Source organism: Orcinus orca, chromosome 17 (assembly GCF_937001465.1).
Source record: "Orcinus orca chromosome 17, mOrcOrc1.1, whole genome shotgun sequence".
Taxonomy (NCBI): Eukaryota; Metazoa; Chordata; class Mammalia; order Artiodactyla; family Delphinidae; genus Orcinus; species Orcinus orca.
In genome coordinates, this window is record NC_064575.1 from 8872191 (window position 1) to 8885917 (window position 13727).

Consider the following 13727-nt stretch of genomic DNA (forward strand, 5'->3'; position numbering starts at 1 on the left):
AGCTCAGGTCACCCCTTCAACATAATATTGCCTTGTTCTCAACCCTTTGCATGAAAGGGCGTATTGCTTTGGAGGCTGGTAGCCAGTTAACTTGTCACCTGATCTTCTTATGCAAAAGGCCTTTATTCCACTGGTCTGTGAGATCGCCTCTCACTCTTTCATCTTCTTTCTGTTGGATTCTGTTTGCTAGTATTTTGTTGAGGATTTTTGCATGTATGTTCATCAGTGATATTCATCTGTAATTTTCTTTTTTCGTAGTATCTTTGTCTGGTTTCAGTATTAGGGTGATAGTGGAATGAGTTTGGGAGTGTTCCTTCCTCTGCAGATTTTTGGAAGACTTCAAGGAGGATGGGTATTAGCTCTTCTCTAAATGTTTGATAGAATTCACCTGTGAAGCCACCTGGTCTTGGACTTTTGCTTGCTAGAAAATTTTTAATCACAGTTTCAACTTCATTACTTGTGATTGGTCTGTTCATATTTTCTGTTTCTTTCTGGTTCAGTCTTGGAAGGTTATACCTTTCTAAGAATTTGTCCATTTCTTCCAGGTTGTCCATTTTATTGCCATACAGTTGCTTGTAGTAGTCTCTTATGATGCTTTGTATTTCTGTAGTGTCCATTGTAACTTCTCCTTTTTCATTTCTCATTTTATTGATTTGAGTCTTCTCCCTTTTTTTCTTAATGAGTCTGGCTAAAGTTTTATCAATTTTGTTTATTTTCTCAAAGAACCAGCTTTTAGTTGTATTGATCTTTGCTATTGTTTTCTTTGTTTCTATTTCATTTATTTCTCCTCTGATCTTTATGATTTCTTTCCTTCTACTAACTTTGGATTTTGTTTGTTCTTCTTTCTCTAGTTCCTTTAGGTATAAGGTTAGATTGTTTATTTGAGATTTTTCTTGTTTCTTGAGGTAGGATTGTATTGCTATAAACTTCCCTCTTGGAACTGCTTTTGCTGCATCCCATAGCTTTTGGATCATCATGTTTTTTGTTGTCATTTGTCTCTAGGTATTTTTTGATTTCCTCTTTGATTTCTTCAGTGATCTCTTGGTTATTTAGTAACGTACTGTTTAGCCTCCATGTGTTTGTGTTTTTTCCCCTATAATTGATTTCTAATCTCATAGTGTTGTGGTCGAAAAAGATACTTGATACAATTTCAATTTTCTTAAATTTACCAAGGCTTGATTTGTGACCGAAGATGTGATCTATCCTGGAGAATGTTCCGTGTGCACTTGAGAAGAAAGTGTAATCTGCTGTTTTTGGGTGGAATGTCCTATAAATATCAATTAAATCTATCTGGTCTATTGTGTCATTTAAAGCTTTTGTTTCCTTATTAATTTTCTGTCTGGATGATCTGTCCATTGGTGTAAGTGAGGTGTCAACGTCCCCCACTATTATTGTGCTACTGTCAATTTTCTCTTTTATAGCTGTTAGCATTTGCCTTATGTATTGAGGTGCTACTATGTTGGGTGCATATGTATTTATAATTGTTATATCTCCTTCTTGGATTGATCCCTTGATCATTATGTAGTGTTCTTCCTTGTCTCTTGTAACATTCTTTCTTTTAAGGTCTATTTTTCTGATATGAGTATAGCTACTCCAGCTTTCTTTTGATTTCCATTTGCATGGAATATCTTTTTCCATCCCCTCACTTTCAGTCTGTATGTGTCCCTAGGTCTGAAGTGGGTCTTTTGTAGACAGCATGTATAGGGGTCTTGGTTTTGTATCCATTCAGCAAGCCTGTGTCTGTTGGCTGGAGCATTTAATCCATTCACATTTAAGGTAATTATTGATACATATGTTCCTATTACCGTTTTCTTAATTGTTATGGGTTGTTATTGTAGGTGTTTTTCTTCTCTTGTGTTTCCCACTTAGAGAAGTTCCTTTAGCATTTGTTACAGAGCTGGTTTGGTGGTGCTGAATTCTCTTAGTTTTTTCTCGTCTGTAAAGCTTTTGATTTCTTTGTCGAATCTGAATGAGATCCTTGCCGGGTAGAGTAATCTTGGTTGTAGGTTCTTCCCTTTCATCACTTTAAATATCTCGTGCCACTCCCTTCTGGCTTGTAGAGCTTCTGCCGAGAAATCAGCTGTTAACCTTATGGAATTTCCCTTGTATGTTATTTGTTGTTTTTCCCTTGTTGCTTTCAATAAGTTTTCTTTGTCTTAATTTTTGTCAGTTTGATTACTATGTGTCTAGGCATGTTTCTCCTTGGGTTTATTCTGTCTGGGACTCTCTGAGCTTCTTGGACTTGGGTGGATATTTCCTTTCCCATGTTAGGGATGTTTTTGACTATAATCTCTTCAAATATTTTCTTGGGTCCTTTCTCTCTCTCTTCTCCTTTTGGGACCCCCTATAATGCGAATGTTGGTGCATTTAACGTTGTCCCAGAGGTCTCTTAGGATGTCTTCATTTCTTTTCATTCTTTTCTCTTTATTCTGTTCCATTGCAGTGAATTCCACTATTCTGTCTTCCAGCTCACTTATCCATTGTTCTGCCTCAGTTATTCTGCTATTGATTCCTTCTGGTGTTTTTTTCATTTCAGTTACTGTATTGTTCATCTCTGTTTGTTTGTTCTTTAATTCTTCTAGGTGTTTGTTCTTTAATTCTTCTGGGTCTTTGTTAGCCATTTCTTGCATCTTCCCCATCTTTGCCTCCATTCTTTTTTTGAGGTCCTGAATCATCTTCACTATCATTATTATGAATTGTTTTTGTGGAAGGTTTCCTGTCTCCACTTTATTTAGTTGTTTTTCTGGGGTTTTATATTGTTCTTTCATCTGGTACATAGTCCTTTGCATTTTCATTTTGTCTATCTTTCTGTGAATGTGGTTTTTGTTTCACAAGCTGCAGGATTGTAGTTCTTCTTGCTTTTGCTGTCTGCCCTCTGGTGGATGAGGCTATCTAGCACCAGCTTAATGAATGCAGAAACTTTACTTAACCATCGATAGATTCCAGTCTTCATCTTTTTTGTTATTAGTTGTTAAGTACACAGTAAAGCAATTATATTAACACATAGAAGTTGGAGACAGTATCCTTTTTCAGAAATCTTAGTTTGGTCACTTAATTAGGAGTTCTCACATGTTGACCAGTTTCCTAAAATAACAATGATATAAATGTCAAACAGCTTTTCATAAAAATAGTAAAACATCAGAAATCTACCTCATTCTGTTATAAATAGCGATGTCACAGGCTACTGAACTGGTGCCACTTGACTTGGCAGTTAGCATTTTTCACATTTCTCAAAAGTACCAGATTTGGTGCAAACAGAATTAAGATCCCTGCAAAGTAGAAAAAAATGTAATTTTGATGTGTGGGACACACCAACAAAGAGGGATGATATTAAAATGAATTAATAATTATATTTAAATCTAAATAAAATGCACCAAAGTAAATGAAAGATTGTTTTAGATTCTTCAATATATTGTTTTTCTAATCACTTTAAGTTTCATTTCACAATGTTACAATAGAGGCAAATGAATTAGAAAGAAGAGATGTATGATTCCAAAATGCTATTATTAGATGTGAAATTTTCAATATTATTAGTATGGACAGAAGTAGAATGGCTCTCTTTTGGCAGAAGATGCTAAAAGCATATGAAAAACCATTGATCATTAATGACCTATAATATCTCACAGAACAGCCACAAGACAAGAAAATAGGTATGGCTGACTTAGTTGTACTTCCCTCGAGGAATAGTTACAAAATTTCTTCTGAGTAGAAATGAAGCTTTAACAGTCTTAGTTAAAGAAAGAAAAGTTTTCTTTGCAAAATAAAGTCCTTCATGCCTACAGATACACACAAATAGCAGAATATTGAGATGTTTTCTCTATACACAGGCTCCATTTTAGCTGTGAACGTGGACATCCTGCAGTGTTGACTGACAACTGGGCAGTGCTTTTCTGTCACTTCTAGCAATGACTTAAAATGACTTATTGATGCTACAGGGTATGTCCTCCTGTCTTCCTATGCAAGGAAGGGTCCCTGAAATTCTAAGTTATGGGAGCTACTGAAAGCAGTAAAGACAACATTTTGGGCGTCCTCAGGTAACTCGTATCCTGTGAACTTAGAAATGTATGATGACTATTTTTATATGTAAAACACTGGAAAGGACTTTAATATCCAAGTAGGGATGTTCTTTCTTCCTGATAGAATAAATATTGCTATTTAAATTGAAGTCTAGGAAGGATGTATGATAGCTTGGGAAACTGCTGTAAAACGAGTAAGCTGTCAACTTTGTTAAAACCTAAAAATAAGTCTAAAAACTACATATGTCAAAAAAGGCTAGAAGAAAATACAGCAGAGGTTTATCATTATTTGGTTTACTGTGCAAGGACCTTGGGTCATTATTTTTTAATCTTCCCATGTTCCTAATTTTCCAAATTTTCTTTAGTAAACATATACCAATCGTTGTTGTATATAATGCCCCCTAATTTGAAAATACATTATGGATCCCTTGAGCAGGTGCATGGTGGGCGTAATACAGAGCGTCTTGCAGGAGAGGTGGCCACACCTGGCTCCATGTCCCTCCTTTCTGCTACTCTGTTACCCCTGCTTCCCTCGCTTCCCTTCTTTTCAGCCCCTTCTCTGTGCAAGTTTCACATTTTTCATGTGTATCTTTCCACAGGTAGTGGTCCAATCCTTAGTTGAAGGAATACATAAAATCAATGTTCATTCTTTTTTTCTTTAGCTATACTTTGTAATGGGAATCAGTGCTCTAAAATCAAAAGTGAGCTGTGTTCACAAATAGGGTGACAGTTACATTTATGCTCAATTAAAATTGCTGTGAGACCCACTTCCCCTTTGTGACTTACACATACACCAGTGAGTCTAATAGCTGACAGATCAGTCTGTCACCCAGAATCACCTCAGGTCACCTACCATATCATCTCTCTCCTTGGTGCCCACTTATCAAAGATGCCCTTGAGGCCAGTGTCAGAAGCAGCCACCATGAAGATGCCAATATCTGTGCTCAGGATGGCTGAGAGCCCCAAAGTTGCTGATTGGGTGTCAGAGCAGGGAATGAAAGAGGCCAGTGTAGCTGGAGGATGGATGGCAAGCAGTGGTGTCACCCAGGTTTAGACTGGAAAGGTGGGCAAGGCCAGTCATGCAGAACCTTCTAGGCCAAGTTAATTAAGGATATTAGGCTTTGTCCAAGGTGCACTAGGGAGCTCTTGAAAGATTTTAAGCAGGGGAGAGTGATGTGCAAAGTAAATGATCATTCTGGCTGTGGTCCACATTTGCACAGCTGGTGAGTGACGCACCATGATGAGAACCCAGCTCCTCCGGATTATGAAACACGGACCTTTTCCACACTGCAGAGAAGACTCTGTGAAGGACACTCTCAGTTCACAAATTGTAAGGGAGGTGCCACATCTTAGGAGACAGTTAAGACGAGTACCATGCAGCCTCTACTTCTCTATTAGTATAAGTTTGATCCCCGCCAGCCCATGCTTTTCAGTGCTTAAAAAGATCAAACTTAGCAGGTGTTTGAGCCTGGAAGCAAGAAAGCAAATGACAAATACCAGCATCATTTTGGCTAAGGAATAGATTTCCTTCAAGTGTCTCCACACTTCAGCATTCATCCTGAGCGAAAAAATGCATCCAGCACACAGACTGCTCCCCCTCACGTTACTCTCCGTGTCAGACTTGGAAGTCTCAATACTCCACCCAGTGTAAGGCAGAATCGTTAACTTTTGTACTTAGCCGCGTGGAATCAAATGCTGAGTGTTCCGAACATTTGCAGGCAGATGTTATCAAAGATGTTCTATTTTCACAGTTTCCTCAGTTCTTTGCATAGAACAACCATTGCCACCAAACATGAGGTGCGGTCAACGGAGAAACATTTTTGTTTGTTTGTTTGCTTGCTGTTGAATTATGAACATGTGCTCGTACAAGGGGAAGCATTCTACTTTACTGCATGGGATCAGCTATTGTTCCAATCTCAGTTTATGGTAGTTTTTGTTGTTTTACTTACTCTGTTGGGAAGCAGATATTAATATGAGAAGAAAGGCTTTTTTGCTTGCACTTGGATGTTGATTTTAATGGAAAGAAGTTCAGGACCCACTTTTTCATTGAATTCTGCCTCCCACTTTGTAACTGAGATCGGATATACTGCCTTTACTGAAATGTGCATTTTGTTTACTCCTTCATGCAAGTCCAAGGTCAGGGCAGTTCCTGAATTAGGAAAACATCATTATCTCCAGTATCGATTTGTTAGTCTTTAATTACCTTCCATACTGTACACCGAAAGGACCCAGAAGGTAAATGCTGGAACAAAATCCAGCCCCCACTAAAGGTGCCCTTCAGGTGTGAATTTTATGACTTCTTTGGTCTCGTTCAGACATTAATGTCAATCAAAGGATCCATGTCCAACCTTCACTGAAGATGAAAAGCTGGTCAAGATTCAGACAAAGTTTGCAGCTTACAAGACAGCACTTTTGTCAGTAGATATCAGTCAGAAGAATCAGTTGAACCAGTATATTGACAAGAGTGTCACTTTCACTCTGTCTTAGGAAATAAGATTCCCGCCTCCTGTCCTGGGTCATTGTCTCACACTGCTCTCCATCCAGTCCTTTCCATCTCCTTTCGTTGTCACCATGTCTCCTTCATCTGCAGACTTCTTCTGCTACTTTCCCTGCAACCTATATCCATGTCTATGCTCAAATGTATGAATATATATATACTTTTTGTATATATATATATAACAAACTATATATAATTGTACATATATAAAGCTATACACATAAAATGTTATATAAAACTATATATTAATATAAATATATATAACTATATATAGCTATGACTATAACTATATATATATATACACGCACATAAAAATTCCCTTGCTCCTCAATAACTTTCTAGTGACTACACACTCCTTTCTGTTTTCTCATCAAGAGAGAGCCAAGGACTGTGAAATAAAGATGGCCGTGAAATATCTTTTCCGTCAGACATTCTTATTCTCCTGACATGCAGCGTTCCAGGAAGATATATCTGGCCGTGGGGTGCCAGAGGCAAGCAGGTCACTTTGTGGCTATCACAAGAATTTGTTGCGTGTGAGGTGATAAATATTTGCGCAAAACTTCTATTCCAAATATCCTGACTTATTTCAGAGCTCTCATGACCCGTGCGAACTTTGCTCTCAGAATCATCCCTGAGGCTGAGCCCGTCAACTGTTGCCATGTGACCGTCTCCATTTCTGAGGCCTCATCTGGGGATAAGTTGTCAACAATCTCAGCTTAGTTTGTCTGCTTTCTATTCTGTTTCTATTTCTGTTTCCCTCTTGCTTGTCATTAAGTTTTGAATACGATCTAGGTCTCATTGGTTCAAGCAAAGGGCTAAGGTTTTTATTCTTTGCTGAAGAAGTAGCACATAAAGTTACTGATTTTAAGAGATAATTGAGCTCCATACTCTTTTTTATTTTTTTGCTGTATGCGGGCCTCTCACTGTTGTGGCCTCTCCCGTTGCGGAGCACAGGCTCCGGATGCGCAGGCTCAGCGGCCATGGCTCACGGGCCCAGCCGCTCCGCGGCATGTGGGATCTTCCCGGACCGGGGCACGAACCCGTGTCCCCTGTATCGGCAGGCGGACTCTCAACCACTGCGCCACCAGGGAAGCCCTCCATACTCTTTTTACTGCTATAGCTATGGTATTTTATTATATTTTGGTTTTTTTCCTTTTTTGTATGTCTTCATATATTAGATGAGTCACTTCCCCTTTATTTTAAACGTGTGATAAGATTTAACATCTTTACAATGTGAAGTTGTCTCTCAGTGAGCAGAGTGTAACTCTCCATTTATTCAGATCTGTTATATCTTTTAGTAGAGTTAATAAAGTTTTATAATAAAAAATTTTCTGTACAATGTCTTATGCATTCTTTATACATGATTACAACAATCCCTAGATATTTTATTGTCTTTTTGCCTGTTTGAATAATATCTTATTTTTTATTTTATTTTTTATTTAGTTATTCCTTATGTAGAAGAAATTTTGAATGTTGATCTCATATCTGACAACTTTCCAGAACTACCTTATTATTTTTCAGAATTTACCTGTTAATTGTATTGGAGATGAACATATATTGGGAAATAATGGCACTGGGTCATGATCATCTCTTTAAGCTTCCTGAAAGATCTTATTAAAGTGTTTGACTTTATTAGAGATCCACAGTTCCTCATCCAAAATGCTTAGGGTGAGATGTGTTTCAGAATTCAGAACTTTTCAGGTTTCAGAAATGTGATATGACACATATTCTATAAATTTTGTACAAACCCTGGTGAAGTCTTAGACTCCGTCATCAAACACATTAGTATTTCTGCAGGGGACTGTGTCAGAATTCTCACAAGGCGGATAAAAGCTGTACATAGTTTTTTTCTGGGTCAGGTCAGGTCGTGGTGCCAAATGAAGGAGTCCTAAAATTAAGAAAAATGTTGGTTATAAGGGATATGATGTAGTATGGATTTTTTTTTTTAATGCACAGAAAATCCCCAAACTCCATTTAATCAGTTTTTCCACGTTTCTTTCTTCCTTGGTGCTATTGACAATTAGAGCACAGTTCCTAGTTTGACCTTAAAATTGTCCTATCCAATATCTTTTGAAGGAGCAGATGTTATCTTGGGATTTTTCAAACTGTGTTATCTGTCTTTCTTCTCTTGTAGGGTTTATACTTGCTAACTCAAAAGTTTACCGTGTGAAGATGTTTGTATTGTGATCTTTGTAAGAAACTGAATATTTAAAGTGCACCAGAAATCTCAAAAGTATCTGGGGTTAGACAGCTTCATTTAAGTGAAAAGCAAGTGGTCTTTAGAAGCAGTGCTTTAAAAAGTATGGGATCTGCTCTTCTGCATCCTTTTCCAAGTCTTCAAAGGACTATGTTGACAAATACTTCATGAGATTCTAAGTGCATGAAAGCAAACCTAAGATTAGAAGCCAGGCTTACTCTACCTGTAGTCTATTAAATCTGCGTCCGATTTCCAGAACATCAGTCTGCTGTGTTCCACTCTATATCTGTATTTGACTGGAAGCATTCACAAATGGGGAGGACATAAAATATTTAGAGCCCATGGAGAACTCAGGACTGTCAAAATGATCTATTTCACATACATAGCCCTATGCTGGGGTTTTTAGGGCAGATTTGTCCATTTATGTCAAATATAGCTACAGTCTTTGCTCTCTTAGATTTCACTGAGTTCTGTCATAAAACTAACAATAAACTTTGACATGCATTTGAGTTCTGTTTCTTTTTTCCTTCTCTTCCAGCCTTTGGGTCATGTATACGTGATTGAGAGAGGTAGAATATGTCTTCAGAATGAGTGAGTTTTAAGTATTAAAATACCATAAGGTTTGTTTATAGTTAGAAAGGGAACAACTGCCAAGGGTCTCCCACCTCCTCCCTTTACTTCTTGATGAGTTTATGCCTTACTGAACTGTCAGAAAAAACTTTTTATTGAAATTTAATAAGGCATAGTAAACCATCACATGGCATAGACCACAAGGAGAGCTGCCCACACGTGCTCCTTCCTTGTTGGGTTTGCTCTCTGTCAATAGTGGATATAAATGGCTCTGACTGAAAGGAATTTTAGCAAGAAGATAAATGTGTATCCACAGTAAGAAGAGCCTCAGGCAAAAGCAAAATAATGTATTTTTAATTTCAATATTCTTTCTATTCAGGTGACTAGTGTGTTTTAATGTTTATTTATAGTTCTTGTAACCTTGATGGGATGGAGGGGATAATTTTGTTGTGCCTTTGATGACTGATGTGTTGCTCTGTTTTTACTTCATTCATTTCTTTCTCTCCACTTTGCCATCCTTGGTTAATTCATGAAGAATGTTGTAACCTTACAAATGAAAACCTGAGGCTAAAACTTACTTTAGTGTATCAAATTGTACTTTTTTTAATAGGATTCTCTTTTTTTTCCTTAATTAATTAATTAATTTATTTATTTAGGGCTGTGTTGGGTCTTTGTTTCTGTGCGAGGGCTTTCTCTAGTTGTGGCAAGCAGGGGCCACTCTTCATCGCGGTGTGCGGGCCTCTCACTGTCGCGGCCTCTCTTGCTGCGGAGCACAGGCTCCAGACGCGCAGGCTCAGTAGTTGTGGCTCACGGGCCTAGTTGCTCCGCGGCATGTGGGATCTTCCCAGGCCAGGGCTCGAACCCGTGTCCCCTGCATTAGCAGGCAGATTCTCAACCACTGCGCCACCAGGGAAGCCCTATCAAATTGTACTTTAAAAACTCCTCTAAATCTGCAAAGTCACCATCTTCATAAATTACATGACCAAGGTGTATTGTTGTTATCAATAGCATTGCAATGTTTAGTTTCAGCAGAGATCTTTTTACTGCCACTAGGACTGCGTGAGTTAATGAAATTCTAGCTCACCTTCACTATTTGCTAGAACTTCATTTAAGGACTGTCAAGAGCACAGGAAAAATGAAAATCTCCTGGATTTATTAAAATCATCTGAGTGATGTTTGAAGGGAATGATATTTGAATTATCCTGAATCTTAATCTCCAGCATTCAAAGCAGGTGGCAGCTTTGGTCTTAACGTCCACATTGTTTCAAAACTATCCCCTTATGTGGACTGAGGATGAGATGTGGTGTGAGGGCACTGGTGAGGTAGGAAAGTACAAGGGCAAAGAGTATGGCTTTCCCAGACCCAGAAGAATTAGAGGAGTAAGCGCTGTAATCCTGTCTTCAATAACATCTCAAACCTGTGAAAATATTCTGCAACAGGACAAGAGCTGCCTGAGGCTTGCTTCTCTGAAGCAAATGCCACTTAATCAATTTAATGGTAATAATTATTAGGTCTATAGGGGCTTTGCTGTGTGTCAGGCACTGCATTAAGCACTTTAAATAATGACTCATTTAACCTTTAAAATAACCCTGTGAGGAGATGCTGTTATTATACACACTTTACCAGTAAAGAACTGAGGCTCAGAAAGGTTGAGTAGCCTGTTCGGGTCACACAGGGAGTTCGCTGCAGAGCTAGGAGATGGAGCCCAGTCCGTGGGGCTCGAGTCTTCGCTCCTAATCTCTGCTGGGGTGCCTTCTCATATATCCACAACGTAATTCAGCCTCAGAAACTAGAACCTAGAATCCCTGCAGAAGAAATTTTGATCCAACTCCTAAATAATTACAGCTATTTTGAAGAATGTCATATTATTTTGGTGTTGTATACTTTGAAAGCACATCACTACAACTTTGTATTGGATTGGCCAAAAAGTTCATTCCGGTTTTTCCATAAGATGTTATGGAAAACCAATAAAAGAGTAGGTAGAGATGATTAATCCACCTTGTTGATGAGGAAATACATACAGTGAACAGTGAGAGATATAGTGATATTTCTCCAAAGGTCATATAGATGGTATTTATGCAGTGTAGAGTGTGGGTAAGTTATGTCTTGACATCAATTTTGAAAATATTAAATAGAATTATGATTTTTTTCTTCAAATTAGTTTGGATTACATTTATTTGGAGCAGAGGCAGCTGTCATTCATGACTATGCTACAGTAATTTAAAATACAGTAAGCTTATCATAAAATACAATTAACTAGAATCCAATCGTTTGCCATTGGATCATCTTCCCTTGAAAACAGTCTGCTTAATTTAAGAATCCAATGGCCATTCCAACATGGATATCAAAGAAAGCAGTGTGATGAGCCTCAAAGGATTCCCCAAATCAATCTGATTATTTACATGATTATCCAAAGCATGCATAATGTATGATTATAGATTTATAGATTAGATAGATAGCTTATGTAGAAATTAGGCCGGAATTCTCAGAAGTATGAATGTTCTTACGAGTTTTTCAGAAGACAAGCAAACCAAAATTTGCTATAAATTTTCTAAATAACATGTGTATTGCTACTACGTGAAGGAAATAAATATTTCTAAATAGCATTTGAAAAAGACATTGAGTTCTGTGTGTTTCCCTCACCAGTCCCATCCTGAGCACATTTTATTCTCCCTCTCCCTCTCCCTCTCTCATATACATTTCAAGACCCAGAATGACATTATCAATTCTCTCTTTCTCCAAAGTGGTAGGTATTTCAACTGACCTTTGACTAGTTCGGTCACGACTTATATCCGATAATTTACAAAGAAAAGTAGAAGTGAAGCTAGGCAAGAAGGTAAGGTAGAAGTTGTTGAGTTTGCAAAACAAAAATTGGGTTCAAACAGATGTCAAAGTGATGCATGATGAAATCCCAACATCCATGTCATCTGCCGTATTTCGGCATTGATTAATGCTCTTCGAACATTTCAAGCAGCAGGTAACTTAGCTAGTTGGGTGACAACTCAGCCAGAAAATGCAAAGTGGTAATAAGCACCATGTGAGCAGTCTGTTTCTAGACTCATGCTATCTGGTGGATGTTTGATGGGAAGATCTGTGCTAAAATCTGCCATAAAAACATTTTGTAGAATCCTAAAAACTGAGTGTTTCAAACAGTAGAAATAGATTACTTGACATCATTCACAGTCAAGTATTCTTGAGACTTTAAAAAAAGTATTATTTTTTATATTTTGGTTATTCTCCTAATTACCAAAGGGGTTCTTTTCCACACCTTATGGAGATGGTGATAGGAAAGGGTTTTAAACTTAATTAAACAGTATTCAGATTCATAGGACATTACAACTGGAAGCAGTCTAGAAAGCTTCAGAAATGACCTCTCATTTGCTGGGCAGAATATCTGAGGTTGGAGAAGCTAAAGGGGTGTGAAGATGACACTGCTATTTAGTAGGACACTACTTGTTACACATACTTATTGGTTGGCCAAAAAATTCATTTGGGTTTTATGCATAAGATGTGATGGAAAAAACCCAAACGAACTTTTTGGCCAACCCAATATTTCCACATGCACATGCTTACTTTATTTTCCAGGATACCTCAATTACCAGTTAAGAACGTTTGAACACCAATATGGTCCACTCAGTAGAATAATGCAACTCATTCACCATGCTCAGGAAAATACAGCAAACACACACAGAAGATGAGATCTGTATCTAGGCAGGAGGACTTTAAATTAGAATGTTCACACATGAGCACAGCGAGCTCACTTGCAAAGTATCGAGTTCTCTGATACTGGGTCCAGAGGTGAGAAAATCCACTTGCAGTGATGGGTGTTAGAGCAGAATCTTTCAATCTGTTGGAGGACGGGCTGACTTTGAAGTCTTCTTCAGCTATGATCATGAGACTTTGGGGGGGGATGGAGTAGTTTGTCTAATGTTTCTTTTTTTAAAATTCAGCTTTATTGAGGTATATGAGTGTGTGACTTTAATGTAATTGAGCACACAATGATTTCCGCTTGTGGTTTATAATCTCATTTTTCTACTTCTCAAGACCATAATTTCTTTTGAAAATCTATTTTTCTTTTTTTCTAGCTGTGAGGTCTTTTTTCTAGGTAGATAATGATTGATCAAAAGCATTGAGTAAAGCATGATTTAGGCACAGTTTACCATTGATTCAAATTTATACCAGTGGCTCTTAGTACATTAAATTAGTCACATGTGGATATAATCTGAAACAATTTGGGTCTGTCATATATTGTAAATTGCTTTTTCTTACCATGGTCATTAGCACCGGCTTATACCCAATTAATTTTTATTCAGGGAAGATTTATTCAAGTCTTTCTCAGGTGGGTGAAATAGGCATGTGGCCAAAAGCCGCCACACTGTCAGAGGCTCACTATTGATTACCTACAGATTTTCTGTCTCTTTGGCTTAGATTGTGTCTATAGGTACGT